This window comes from Pseudophryne corroboree, chromosome 1, assembly GCF_028390025.1.
Source record: "Pseudophryne corroboree isolate aPseCor3 chromosome 1, aPseCor3.hap2, whole genome shotgun sequence".
NCBI lineage: Eukaryota > Metazoa > Chordata > Amphibia > Anura > Myobatrachidae > Pseudophryne > Pseudophryne corroboree.
The window spans coordinates 669,879,497-669,895,299 of NC_086444.1; the positions used below are offsets into that span (position 1 = coordinate 669,879,497).

The 15,803-nt window shown below is 43.9% G+C and overlaps 1 long non-coding RNA gene across 1 annotated transcript; it reads right to left on the bottom strand.

Annotated features, from left to right (window-relative positions):
* Positions 1 to 15,279: 15,279 nt before the first annotated feature.
* Positions 15,280 to 15,803, bottom strand: LOC134933351 (uncharacterized). Its single transcript, XR_010179682.1, has 3 exons — positions 15,741 to 15,803; positions 15,594 to 15,653; positions 15,280 to 15,382 (listed from the first exon to the last, which is right to left on the bottom strand). It is a non-coding gene; the product is annotated as an uncharacterized LOC134933351 (long non-coding RNA).

Consider the following 15,803-nt stretch of genomic DNA (forward strand, 5'->3'; position numbering starts at 1 on the left):
TCGGCCTGGCCGCTTGATCCTGGTCTCCGGCTGGATTCATTAGGTCAGTGCTTACTGTCACAACTGAGGGCCTGAGCTGACGGGAGGCAGCCTCAGTTGTAGGGGCTGAGATGTACCGGAACCTGGGAGGTTGTATCAGACCCCTGGACATGTAAGTAACATGAATAATAACTGCCCGAAGGCGTGACCACGACAACTTGGATAAAAGTCAATGATGTTTATTATGACAACTCCGCAACACAGCAGCAGTAATAGAAAACGTAAAAGTCAGCAAATAATAAATACAGTTCCTGGGTACTACAGGATGGCAGGAGCCACAGGGCACTGGTAGTGTGAGATAGTTCTTATGATCTTCTAGATGGAAAGTCCTTACCAGGCCCGACTGTAGCAATGGAGATAACCCAGGATTGTGCCAGCTGGTGTTCCAGGAAAAGCTGGGTTGCTGAAGGTAAAACAGCTGCTGTGGATACTGGCTGGAACCAGACTGTTGTTAGCACGGAGTGGATACTGGCTGGAACCAGTTAAATAATAAATGAACTTGGGAGCGATGAAATATGAACTGAAATGTAGAACTTGAGAGCGGAGAAATAATAATACCGGTGGAGAGTGGTAAAGTGTAGAAAGGACACCGGCCCTTTAAGGGAAGCTGTACTCTGCTGGAAGCTGAGCTGGAAGCAGGTAATGTTGTAGCTGGAAACAGATGAATCCACAATGGATTGGAGAGTCAGGCTACACCGCAGGTGGAATGCTGGTGCGGGTCTCTATGGTGGAAGTCTTGAGACAGGAGCTGGAACCTGGAAGACAATCACAGGAGAGAGACAAACAGGAACTAGGTTTGACAACCAAAGCACTGACGCCTTCCTTGCTCAGGCACAGTGTATTTATACCTGCAGCAAGGAAGGGATTGGCTAGGCAATTATGCAGATTAACAATACTGACAACAGATTGGAGGAAATGATCAGCTGACAGAATCCAAGATGGCTGCGCCCATGCAGACACTTGGAGGGAAGTTTGGTTTGTAATCCATGTGGTAATGAAAACAGTAATGGCGGCGCCGGCCACTGGAAACAGGAGACGCCAGGCTGACAAGTGCACATCCAACCACGCGGACACAGCGGAGGCCGCGGCTGACGTAATCGCCACTCTGACACTCTGCATGCAGAAGCTCAGGGACGGCGGCGGAGGCCGCGGGAGACGCCATGCCAGATGTAATAAGGCGTTACTGTGACAGCGTCTCAGAGAGACAGGAGAGGATGCAGGAATGTGAACATTAGGATAACAGATGGGATCCGGTCCTGGAGCGCTGAGCCAGCCTTAGGAGGCATCTGATGGGTAAGAAATGGCGTCCAGATACCCGGATCGTGACATCTGCTACTCCTTATAAATATTATAATCAGATAATCAGATTCAGCAATAACAAGTCCGATTAGCCTCCCATCAGAGGTGGTAGAGGCTGAAACTGTGGAGCAGTTTAAACATGCTTTGGATAGGCATATGAATATCCTTACAAAGAATTAGGATTCAAAGAGGGTTGCGATTACCTAAAGGATAAAAAAAATGGGCAGACTAGATTGGCCAAGTGGTTCTTATCTGCCGTCAAATTCTATGTTTCTATGATTCATGTTCGCCAATATTGATTTATGGAATCATATTTATGAATGATATTAATATTGAATATATCATATATGATTATTAATATATGGATATATTTTAATAAATATGCATTTATCATATATATTGTCGAAGTAAAAAATATTACATACCGCAAACACACATCTAAACCCCACACAGAGTTGTCTCTGTGCGTGCGCGTTATCTGCCGTGCATGCGCATAACCGCACGCTGAGTACATTGGCTTGTGAAGCCCTGCGTATTAGCGCGTGGTATGAGTAAATACGGTAGCATACGCATTCGCATAGAAAGCCACAAAGACATATCTGATATTTTATTCACACAGTGCATAATTTACACATAGTCTACACTCACCACACCAGCAAGTTACATTTACTTAGGAAATAGAACAACAGAGATATCCAGCTTTACAGGATGTGAGGGGACAGAACTAGGTTAGGACATGGTGTTTGGTATCCAGGTGTACAGTATTTCAAGGGCTACATTCCGATTGCAGTTTGCAGATTATAGCATGCTCCTGCGCATAGATATGCACAGGAATACAATATTCATAACTTACTGTAATTACTGTACTCGTGATATTCGGCGGCAACCCAGTGAAGGACCTCTGCAAGTACACTTGGACCAAGCATCGCCCACCTATTCAAACCGACCTATGACCCCTCACATACTGTAAATGACCTGCCCCTTGACCTATGGAAGAAGAGCTTACAGTTTCCTTTGTATTACGTTTTGGACTATTGTATAAAAGAAGGGCCTCCTGGCCGGCCTCAGTCTATTCTGTGAAGGTCATATTACTAAGACTGACTCAGGACCGGATCCGGGAGGTGCTGGCGAACAAACATATGTACTATTGGTTGTAGCTCTTCTCTGTGATATTGTTGTATTTCTGTATATATCCTTTTAAGTAAATATTTGTTGCTGCGTTGGACCACAACATAACATACACAACTGGTGTCACATTCCATTCTTGTTTGGGTATAGAAGTGTATTCACCCACACGTATCGCTGTACAGTGCGCAGAGCGTGTCGGCGTGTATACGCTTTGTGCATACACATCGTAGGGTATTGTTTTCATTCAGCGGCCGCAGCGGCCCAAACCATATTGTAATAAGATACTGCATTTCCCTGAAAGTTAAACAAACTTAACAGTTTGCGGCTCATCCGGTTCACCACATACTCACAACTTGCAGGGCCTAACAGACTTTGGTCTAGCCACAAAGGGTGGAGATGCGTCTTGAGTAATTTTGTATTGTGTTTAAAACTATCTAATGTTGTTAGACCATGTCTGTCCTGTGTAGTCTTAGAGGTGCTGGTGTGAACCGAGGGACAACAGGGAATAAAGCCATTTATTTTTGTGTGTGTAATTTTTGGTGCGAAAACGCGCACAAGCATACAGATACTTTGCATATACTCTTATATTGTTGCCATAGGTTGTAATAGTCATTTTTAGATCTGCATAAAATCGGATAAGTCATTTGTTATATATTTATGGTATTTGTTTAGTGGGGATTTGTAAAAACACAGAACGCAGTTCCGGCCTAAAGGTTTAGGTAAGCACTCAAAGGAGGATTACTCTTGTGGGTGACTTCCAGCGAGTGCAAGGAACAAAAGCATATTGTGTATTTATCGCAAAATATTTGCATTTTATTAGTGAAGCTCCGTTCCTGCCTAAAAGTTTGCGTAGCACGCAAGCGGAAACTCTCCGGCAGGGGACTTCCGGTGCTCAAAGGGAATGTGGAGGGATTTATCTAACTACAACAATACAATACAAATAGTGTTTTATTGTTATTATTGTATTGCAGGAGTTAGGTAAAACCATGTGGCAAGCTGCATACAGTGGTACGCAGCGATACACACTCGCGTACGCAGGTATACACGTGACATAGACAATAGTACGTGGATGTGTATATAGCGACGCACGGGTACGCACGTGGTACTAGAGAAACGTGAGTGCGTATGTACGCAGCGGAGGTAAGCTGCATAATAGAAGTTAGGTTTTCATTTTAAAGGTGGGATAAAGGATTATAGTAGCACATTAACAAGTAATTATCCGATTTTAGACAGATTACTGAAAATTCTTATTATAAGTGTAGTACCTCTGGAACAAGTGACCGACCAAAGGGGGTGATTTTTTTTTCTGTACAGAAAACCTAAAAGTGTGGGGGTGTTGAAAGCAAGTGTGAGTGTGTGAGTGTATTGAACCAGGACAAAGCGGGATCTCGTCGGTGAAGGCACTGAGTTAGCAGAGGCTCGGTGGCGTGAAGGTTGGCTACCTAATAAACACACACACTATGTGGTATTGAGGCACGTAGTGTGTGTGTTTATTATTACAGGAAAAACGTGCAGAGCAGCAGATAGATTGTGAAGCTATTGTATTGATTTAAGACTGACCAAAGGGTTGGTGTAACGCTCCGGCTGAGGAGCGCAGCTTGTGAATTCGACTCCCGTGATCATAGGGCGTATAGATAACAAGTATCTATAAGCCATGCGATTGGACCGCACGTCTGTTAGTGTGATACTTGGCGCAACGTGATATCATTTGCGTGATTTTGCGCAAATTGCGTTATCATATGCACTGTGTTAGCATATGCAGACGTGATTTGTGTAAAGTGCTAAAGGAATTTTTCGCTGACTCTCTCTCAGGAAAACATTCCAACAGACTTTTCACCTCCACTGGAAAAGGTGTTGTATTAATTCTGTTGATACTTCAATAATTCCAGTGCTGAGGGGTCTGGTAGGAGCCTAGTCTGGGTACGCGGGGTCACTACAGAAGTGAGCCGTGGTACTGGCCAGCGGAGGCAGGAGCGGGTGATAAGCGATCGGTAAGGACTTTTCACCGCCGCCTCGTGTGAGCCATTTTGGTGTGTTGTGAAAAGCCCAAAATGGGAGCCAAATGGGTACGCGAGGGGCGTTCTGGAGCTAGGGTTCAGGCTGAGGAGCAGAGACCAAGAGGGTGCGCTCGGTATATTATGAATAGGAAGTAAGGTCCCTACACAGAGGCTTTTTGTGACGCATGGATAAGTATGACTGTTGAGGACAGGGCATCATTTCCTAGGGTTGGTAGTTTTGAACCAGAGGTGCTGCAAACATTAGAAATAGGATATGTCTGATAAAATCCAAGAAACAAAGGATCAGACATAACGACTGAACATTTGGCAACAAGAGGGAGAAATGCAAAGAGAGCTTGCTTGTATGGCATGTTCCAAACCAATCAAGAATGTGAATGCAAGTGCACCACCACCACCATATTTTGATGGAGAGAAGGCTACTACAACCAGTAGCATACCAGGGAATGACAGGGAAACACTTGCAAATTGTATTAACCCTAACCCATGCCGATTGTATCCTGTTTTAAGTCCTTCCAAAGGTTGTAGTTCGGAGCATGATGACGAGCCCAGCCTGATCTCAGCCCTCTCCCAAGCAGCCACCATGCAGAAAACTCAGGTGGGCATGGCCCAACCAGTAAGAGCAGTGGCTGTGTCTTCCACTGGAGGGACGGGTGAGATCATATCCACCAGTAAGTATGGGACTGTTCATTATGCAGAGACAGTAGCTTCCCGCACTGAGGCAAACAAAAGTGATGTGGTTGGGTTAAATCCTGTCCGGGTAATAGCAGTTCCCAATGGAAAAACTGATAACCAGGGAGTAACCCCTATCAGGAATATTCCAGGTCAGAACTGCGGTCAATCATTTCAGAATTCCCCGATCCCAGGAAAGATTTAGCTGGATGCCAGAGAATTATGAAGTATCTGGGTAATGCCCACAAACCTACAAACAAAGATTGGCGGACGGAGTTAAGAGCGTGCCTACCCTCAAATATTGACCCACAGAAATTCATCACAGATTGTAAGATAGAGGCAGACAGTCTTCTAACTAATGAATACAATCAAGAGAACGTAAGGCAGATAACATACAACTAGGATTGTATTTCCCCACAATTGTAAAATGGAGTAAAATTTTCACTATCAAACAAAAGGAAAGTGAACTGGCATCCGAATATTTCCATAGAGCCTTACAAGATATGGCTAAATATACTTGGATAGAAGACATAAAGAATGATGCACACCACAGGGAGGTTGCTGTCTCTGTGCTAATGGATGGACTCAAAGAGGCATTCAGGGTACAGACTTCTTTGCCTAACTGGAGAGGGGTTACCGTAGACACCCTAAGAGAATCTGCCATCGAACACGACAAAAATATCCTAAAACGCAGAGAACAGGCAGGGGGATAGGTTGATGACAGTAAGCATACAGGCTCTGGAAATCCAACCTACACAACCCACCCCCCAGATGTCTGAAGAACCAAGAAGGAGGGTAAGTAGATGTTACACATGTGGGAGAGAGGGACATTTCTCCAGGGAATGTAGACAGAACAGACCACAAGCCCCTAGATACGAGCCACATACCCAAAACTACCCAACACATAGATGGGACCAAGGGACAGATAGAAGGAATTTTGAGCCACATAGAGGGGAGACACATAGATTTACCCCAAGGAGGGATGGGCAGGCCTCCAATTCATCCCAGCTAGGTCCCTCACATATGGTAGCTGCCAACACCCTCCGGGAAGGGTGTGGTATAGCTCATAGACAGTTAAAAGATAGACTGTCATTAGTTAGACACTATATGGTCGACAGTCAAAAGTCAGACAGGGTCAAAAGTCAGACAGGGTCCAAAGTCAGACAGAGTCAAAAGTCAGACAGGGTCAAAAGTCAGACAGGGTCAAAAGTCAGACAGTCAAAAGTCAGACAGTCAAAAGTCAGACAGGGTCAAAAGTCAGACAGTCAAATGTCAGACAGGGTTAAAAGTCAGACAGGGTCACAAGTCAGACACACAAAAAAAAATTGTGTTTTTAAACATTTTTAACCCAAAATTGGTGAAATTCGTCCGCTCGCCACGCTTCGGGCTCGGTGTCTCATTCCGCTCCGCTCCGCTTCGCTCACCACAACTTTACTAAAAGGTAATAGTTTGTGTGACATGGATAGTAAATGAGGCAAAAGTTGTAAAAAAACAGAAAAATCAAACATTTTTTTTTTGTGTCTGACTTTTGACTGTCTGACTTTTGACCCTGTCTGACATTTGACTGTCTGACTTTTGACTGTCTGACTTTTGACCCTGTCTGACTTTTGACCCTGTCTGACTTTTGACTGTCTGACTTTTGACCCTGTCTGACTTTTGACTGTCTGACTTTTGACCTTGTCTGACTTTTGACCCTGTCTGACTTTTGACTGTCGACCATATAGTGTCTAACTAATGACTGTCTATCTTTTAACTGTCTGTCTATAGACATGAACCCCTCCGGGGAAACCAACCATAGAGACAATAGGAAGGGGGTCACACCTGTACCCTACATCCAGTGAGGTTGACCAGTAGCCTCAGAGACGAACCTGAGGTCATGGTCAAGGTAGCTGGTACCATACAACCTTTTCTTGTAGCTACAGATCAGTACTAAACTCCACAGCAGGTATAATGACCACGGGCAAAACGATTTTGGCAATGGGAGTAAAGGGAAAAGTGCAGCAATACCCTTTCAGTACACCTGCAGAGATTACAATAGGGCCCTTGCATACCAAACATTCTTTCCTGTTGGCTGCATCAGCTCTGACTATTCTACTTGGCAGATATTTCTTGTGTAAAATGCGGTGTGTCATATTTTGTACCCCTGAGGGTGTGTTTTTAGATATCCCTGAAAACCATGCACAGGAAGTACAAGATATATTAGACACCCTCAAAGGCTAATGTTACACTCTACCATTCTAGACACATATCCATCACAGGTAGAGGAAATGATCTCACAAATACCGGGCTCCCTATGGACCAAAGATGGACAGGACACTGGATTGATGGCGAATGTAGCCCCAGTAGTAGTGCAAATAAAAGATGGCTGGATAGCTCCAAAAATCCCCAGTACCCTCTGAAACCTGAGGTAGAGTTAGGAGTATACCCCGTCATAGAACAGCTGCTACAGCAGTGCATCCTAGTCAGGACGTCCAGCACAGCCAACAGTCCCATCTTCCCTGTGAAAAAGAGTGGGGGGAGGGGTTACAGGCTAGTGCAGGATCTAAGGGGGATAAACAAAATAGTCAAGAGCCAATTCCCCGCAGTGCCCAATCCAGCGGTCATCCTCATGCAGATTCCCTCCACATCTAAGTACTTCACTGTGATTGACCTCTGTTCTGCTTTCTTTTCTGTCCCTCTTCACCCCGACAGTCAGTACCTTTTCGCTTTCACCTACAGGGGAGTACAGTACACCTGGACCCGTCTTCCCCAAGGTTTCATAGACAGCCCAAGTATTTTCTCCCAGGCCTTACATGACTGTTTGCAATCCTTTCAACCTGAAAATGGGTCGGTGCTGGTACAATATGTTGATGACTTGTTGTTATGCTCTGACTCATTCGAGTCATCCCTGGCAGACACTAAACAGCTTCTGTTTCATCTCTCACAGACAGGACACAAGGTTTCTAAGGATAAATTACGGTTGTGCCGGACCAGGGTTAAATACTTCGGACACTGCTTGATGTAAGGACTCAGGCACCTAACCAAGGACAGGATAGAGGCCATTCATGACATGACTCTGCCACAAACCCAGCAACAAATTCGCACTTTTCTAGGAATATTCGTGTATTGTCGGAACTGGATTCCGGGTTTCTCTATTCTGGCACTACCACTGCAAGAAATGGTCTGTTCAAACAAACCGGAGCGGGTTTCTCATACAGAGGAGTCCGAACTGGCGTTTGAGAGACTAAAAGAGTGCTTATCACAAGCACCAGCATTGGGGATGCCAGATTATGAGAAATCTTTTGAGTTGTACGGTACCGAAAGTGCTGGGTGCGCGGCAGGAGTCCTAACCCAGAAACATGGTGATGTCAGCAGACTGTAGCACGGTCTCTCCCCACTTGCCTACGAAGTGTTGCAGCCATAGCTTTGTTGGTAAGTAAAAGCGAAGACGTAGTGTTAGGACATGACCTGACAATCCATACACCTCATGCAGTATCTGCCTTGCTAAACTCCACCCAAACCAGACATGTCTCATCCACTCGGTTTACAAAGTGGGAACTATCACTGATGGCCCCTGTAAACATCACCATAAAAAGGTGTAGCACACTAAATCCTGCAACTTACTTGCCGAGTGTGCCTTGTCATGCACAAAGGGTGGTGGATGAGAATGATGGTGAATGAGGATTTATTGCAGACACTGATACGCATGATTGTATGGAATACTTGACCCAGACTTTCACTGCGAGACCAGACATCAGTGACAACCCACTGGAAGGCGTAGACTTTACCTTCTACACTGACAGTAGTTGCCACAGACAGACGGACTCGGGAGACCTGTGCACCGGATACGCAGTTGTAGATGACAAAGGTATCATAGAAGCTGATCTCCTGGGTCCACCTCACTCAGCACAAGTCGCTGAGCTGGTAGTACTGACCAGAACATGTGAATTGGCAAAGGGTAAGTCAGCTAATATATACACGGACTCTATATATGTCTTTGGAGTGGTGCATGATTTCGGGCCCTGTGGCGCTTCAGAAATTTCATGATGGCGGTTGGTACATCTGTGGCGCATGCGTCACACATCAAAAGGCTTCGGACAGCCATACAGGAACCTGACAGAGTGGCTGTTATCAAGTGTAAAGCACACACTTACAACCAAGACCCAATTTCACTTGGTAACAGCCGAGCGGACGAAGCTGCAAAATCAGCAGCAAGCACCACCACACAACTGATGACATGCAATATGGTAAACATGCAACAGTTAATCAAAATGCAAGATTTGTGTTCCCTACAGGAGAAGGCATTCTGGAAGGTGAAGGGATGTGGTCAGGAGTCCTCAGGACTCTGGAGAGATGCACAAGGTAAGCTAGTGGCCCCCAGGGCATATCTCCCAAGCCTAGCTGAAGCAGCACATGGTCTGACTCATCTGGGCAAGGAGGGTATGTGCAAATTGGTAAGGGCCTACTGGAGTGCACCAGGATTCTTTTCTCAGGTGAGCAAGAAAGCAATGACATGTCTTAGTTGCGTGAGGAAGAATATTGGTAAGACAATATCGACGGAGCCATCCCATATCCCTCCTACAGATGGACCTTTCCAGGTAATACAAATTGACTTCATACAGCTACCACCCTGTAGGAATTTAAAGTATGTTTTGGTATGTACTGATGTTTTCTTGAACTGGGTAGAGGCATTTCGGGCCACCACAAATACTGCTGTCTTCACTGCTAAGAAAATTGTGCAAGAATTTGTGTGTAGATATGGTATCCCTAAGATTATTGAAAGTGATAGGGTTACCCATTTTACAGGTGAAGTCTTTCAGGTCATGTGCAAGCTTATGGGTATTAATAGTAAGCTACATACTCCCTACCGGCCACAGGCCAGTGCGAAGGTGGAGATAATGAATAGCACTATTAAGAACAAGCTGAGCAAAGTGATGGCTGAAACTGGACTGTTGTGGTCGGAAGCACTGCCACTAGTGTTGTACAGCATCAGGACCACTCCCAGGTTAACCTATCACCCTTTACAATTCTTTTTGGACGACAGCCCCATGTAATGATGGACCCCCGAATGATCTGAAATGCAATAATGAAATGACTGTGCAATATTTGGTTAGGATGAACCAGCAACTGAGAAACCAGCAAAGGAATCTGAACCTGGGGGTTCCTGACCTACCAAACAGTAATTTCATGAAATTGAACCTGGGGACTATGTGATGATTCAAAATTGTCTACGCTCAGGTTGCCTCATAGACAGGTGGGAAGGACGGTATCAAGTTTTGTTGACCAGCACAACAGCACTGAAGGTTGCCGAAAGAGAGACTTGGGTCCACTCGTCCCACTGCAGAAAGGTCGCTGACCCAGAGAAAACTCTTGAGAAGGAGAAGGGTGAAGGAAACCTCATATCACTAGAGAATCTGTGCCGGGAAAGCTGAAAGGCAGGATTGTTGAATGGCACCTGAGCGTGTACTTCCGATAAGTGTATACTCGTGGGATCAAAACCATGTGGGCTGGAAAAGTGTCACAAGGATATTGTGCGCACATCATCCAGCCAGATACTTGTATCAAACAGATGGAAGAGCTGGGGACGGGTTTCTTCCTGAAAGTTATTTGTGACATGATCTTGATACATTTTGTCCCTTATGTTCTCCCAGATGATGCCTATTTTATATGTGGAAGGAAGGCGTACAAGTGGCTTACTCCGAGCTCTGAAGGGTTGTGTTACATAGGGCGAGTACTACCAGAGGTCATGACCATCGCACATGACAAAATGAAAGATATTAACCGCAGCACTCTGCCTCCTTTTACTCACACCCACTATGAACACATTTTCAAGAGACACCTCATAGATTCTTCTCACATTAGATATCACCCATACTGCCGGAGGAATTATAAATTATAGGTACATCCACGCGCTAGCGAACTTGATAGATAATGTCACTGAGATGTATGATGACACCTTCAGGTATACGGGTAAGGACCTACAGGCCTACAAGGAGGAACTGGTCCAGCACAGGATGGCCTTAAATTACATCACGGCCGTGACAGGTGGGTATTGTGTTACTTTGGCAACTCAATATGGTGTGAAGTGCTGCACGTATATGTCACGTCTGAGGATTCTTGTGGATCCAGATTTGGGGAAGATGATTCTGGTGTACTTGGATCTCTGAATAACAAACGAGCGGGATGGATGAAGGTCTGGCGCATTTATTACTTGGAGTAGTTTAACAGGGTTTGCCAAAGACAGTTGAATAGAGATACAACTGTAGGTAAGCGGGTGGCTGAGGATACCAGAACCATGACCCAGTACTTTAAAGGAGGAATTCTGAAGGCAGGTTACTGCGGCGTCCGGAACAGGTAGCTAGGTAGGACACGGGAACAGAGTCAGCAGTCTGCGTAAGGCTATATCAGGAGGCTTGGGTAATTTGCTGTAACAAGAACCTGACACTGGAGACGCTGTGGGAGCACAGAGAACTAGCTTCACAGATACTGTGAAAGACGTCGCACTGGCAAATTCCCTCCTCCAAGCCTTCCTGTCTTATAGCAGCTGCTCGGAGCTCATTGGCCACAGGAAAGTGATAAATTGGTGAAGTGTGGGCAAGACAGGCTTTTTGCCCACATCCAAGATGGCCACCAGGAACACAGCCCAGCCTGTTCATAGAAGCCCTGACTCCACAGCAGCACCGCTAACCCCTGCCGGAGGGACATACTGCCAGTCTGCTGAGCTGCCAACCAGTGCCCCTGCCTGTCTCCCCAGCACACCCTGCTCGGTGCCAGCAGCCCGCACCTTCGTCAGCTGGACTTCTCAAAAGGGACTGGCCAGGTAAGAGCCAGCTTCCCTGCACAGTCTCCCGCCGGACCGTGACAGTATATTACCAACAGTACTGAGGACCCAACGGAGATCATCGATCAAAAGATGGACAAGATCTTGCAGTTGAAGTGGGAGTTCAGAAGGAAACACAATCTCACTTTGCAGCTGTGGGTAATGAATTGACCGGATGGGCCTCATGGTTGAACCCACTCAAATGGTTCTCTGGGTTAGGAGAGTGGGCACAAAGTGTGATTGCAAATGTAGGAAAGGTCCTCCTCTGTATCCTAGGTGTTGTCATAATTATCGGCCTGATATTTAAATGTGTTCAAATTTTGACGTGGCAAAAAAGACGTAATACAAATTTGATGAGTCTAAGGAGGGGTGTGTTGTAAATGCGGCATATTTGATATATGACCCAACCATAGAAACAGTGTTGTGATAAGGAGTGTAAATGAATTTCATGGCCTGTTTCTTTCACCATCTCTTTGTTTTCCCCTCTACCCAAGGATCTACAACCGGAAATGACATTAGTGTACCCTGATTTATGTGTATGTACATTTATATGTCTTACCCTCATCCCTGCAATCTTCAAGTTAATAACACACATAGCCGATAAACGTTATCCACACATAACAGCATACACATACATCTCCCTGCATGTATCATCAGATAAATGTGCTCCCCATTTATTATTAGAAGCCAAACAAGGCGAGGGCAAAAAGCCCTTGTCTAGAAAGAGCTCGGTAATGTTTGTTTGACCATGCTCAGACCCTTAATACGGGATGAGAAGTATTAAATGTATACTTCGGAGAACCTTGAAGCTTTTATAGAACTTACATGGCATGATGATACATCCCACTCAAACATTTACTCATAGTTACACGATTTTTCCTATCCCACTAGGCCATATATTTCCCACCTACAACTCTTCCCCCTGTTCAAAGGTGCCTACTCGAATGTTGTACATATTGTATATGAAATATTTTCATTGTTATTAGTAATTTATGGCAGTTATTGTTTACTGCAAAAGGGTGGACTGTCAAAGTCAAAAATATTACATACCACATACACACATCTAAACCCCACACAGAGTTGTCTCTGTGCGTGCGCGTTATCTGCCGTGCATGCGCATACCCACACGCTGCGTACATTGGCTCGTGAAGCCCTGCGTATTAGCGTGTGGTATGAGTAAATACGGTAGCATACGCATTCGCATAGAAAAGCCACAAAGACATATCTGATATTTTATCCACATGGTGCATAATTTACACATAGTCTACACACACCACACCAGCAAGTTAAATTTACTTAGGAAATAGAACAACAGAGATATCCAGCTTTATAGGATGTGAGGGGACAGAACTAGGTTAGGACATGGTGTTTGGTATCCAGATGTACAGTATTTCAAGGGCTACATTCCAATCGCAGTTTGCAGATTATAGTATGCTCCTGCACATAGATATGCGCAGGAGTGCAATATTTATAACTTACTGTAATTACTGTACTCGTGATATTTGGCAGGAACCCAGTGGAGGACCTCTGCAAGTACACCTGGACCAAGCATCGCCCACCTATTCAAACCGACCTATGACCCCTCACATACTGTAAATGACCTGCCCCTTGACCTATGGAAGAAGAGCTTACAGTTTCTTTTGTATTATGTTTTGGACCCATTGTATAAAAGAAGGGCCTCCTGGCCAGCCTCAGTCTATTCTCTGAAGGTCGTCTTGCTAAGACTGACTCAGGACCGGATCCGGGAGGCGCAAGATGAACAAACATATGTACTATTGGTTGTAGCTCTTCTCTGTGATATTGTTGTATTTCTGTGTATAACCTTTTAAGTAAATATTTGTTGTTGCGTTGGACCACAACATAACATACACAACTGGTGTCGCATTCCATTCTTGTTTGGGTACAGAAGTGTATATTCACCCACACTTGTTGCTATACAGTGCGCTTAGCGTGTCAGCGTGTATACGCTACGTGCATACACGTCGTAGGGGTATTGTTTTTAGCGGCTTGTTTTCATTCAGCGGCCGCAGCGGCCCAAACCTTATTGTAATAAGATACTGCATTTCCCTGAAAGTTAAACAAACTTAACAGTATCTGCAAATATATTATGTCAGGCTTACAAACTAAGTGGCTGATAAATATATGCAGTCCTTATACATATGACTTATGAAATTATGAAGTTGTGATACCTTAAAAAGAGTTCAATCTTGAGATTACCGCTCCAATCATATGATTATTTATTTACAGGCAAAATCAAATCATGCAGAATAAGATATTCACAGTAGTGATATATATATATATATATATATATATACTAATAATATTTATGCTTCCTTAATTATATAACATAAAAACAGCATGAAATTGACAAACTTACTTGCAAGTACATAGTTACGATTCTAGGATCATTCCTTCAGTGTGAACATCTTTCCTTCCTCCTCCTGCACTCAGCTTCTTCTTAGCTCCACATCTAACTTCCTTCTCCCTCCAACTTCTTCTCCTCCTTCTGACGTCTTCTCCTCCTACACTTATATATATATATATATATATATATATATACCTATAACTTAACATTTAGCTGGTATATTCTCATAGTGTTTTCAATGTAATAGCTAATTATAGGTTTGCCATTTACATTCCATGGTGTCATAAAACAAACATTGAACTGAGCTGGCTTGTCCTGCTCAATAAGGTATGGTGTCATAAGACGTGTGGTGCCCACAGTTCTGTTGTATTGACACGTTTTGCCTGAAGTAGTTTAGACCATTTTTTAATCAATAACTGTGATCTGTTTGTAGTGGTTTTGATCTTATGTTATTATTGCCTCTGGCCAGCAGTATAACTGGACAATAGGCCAGCTGGTTGATATACTTTCTAAAGGTATGCAGATCTTTGATTGTGATCTCTTTTCGTAGTAGCTAATTTATGGTCCCTAGCTTGGCCTATACTGGACAATAGACAAACCAGTTTTATGATTGCCAAAGGTATTCTGAAGCTGATTTCAATCTACTGTAAGCACACCTGTGAATTCCAGTGTCCAAGTGACCAAAAGAGCTCTCTGTCACATACCTATTATCATTTATGGCCTAAAACCTGTTCTCTACACAATGACTATTAATATTGCAGTAAAACACAAATATATATAGTATATCTATATGCACACATATACAAAATTATTTCCTAAATCATCCTTAACGTTTAACTCATATGTTCAAATCTATTTCATATCTATTACTCACTATATATATATATATATATATATATATACCGCAACTACCACCTGGGTGGAAGGTGCACTCACGCCCAGAAATCAGTCTCTGAATTCACTTGTAAATTCAATATAATTTTATTCAGGTTCACTGTTGATGCCGTTTTTCATCGACGTTTCGGTCCATGTGAGGACCTTTATCAAGATTGGCACTTAAAACACCTATACAATCAGAAACAATTAAAATTAATATGTATAAGAACCCAGATTATTCAACACCAGCACCACCAGTGCCTCCCAGGCCCTAAGGACTGTCACCAAACAGCAAAATCGTGCTTTAAAAAATATCTCAATCCATGTGTGATTTAGAGACGCCTCCACCCTTAGATATCACCTTACACTGAGTAAATATTCTTTCTCAACAAGTAGTTACCTGGACAACATACCAGATCACACTGATGTACTAGATAGCTTTTTCAACATAGTGAAGATGCTGCAAGAAATGATAACCTATTAGATAAATTACAAATAACTAAATGGTATAAGGCAAACACCTAAGGCCACCCATTGAAAATCATACCTAGTCATTTATAGGAACAGCACATGGCAGCTGAAGGCTCAAAGCATATTTCAAACACTAAAT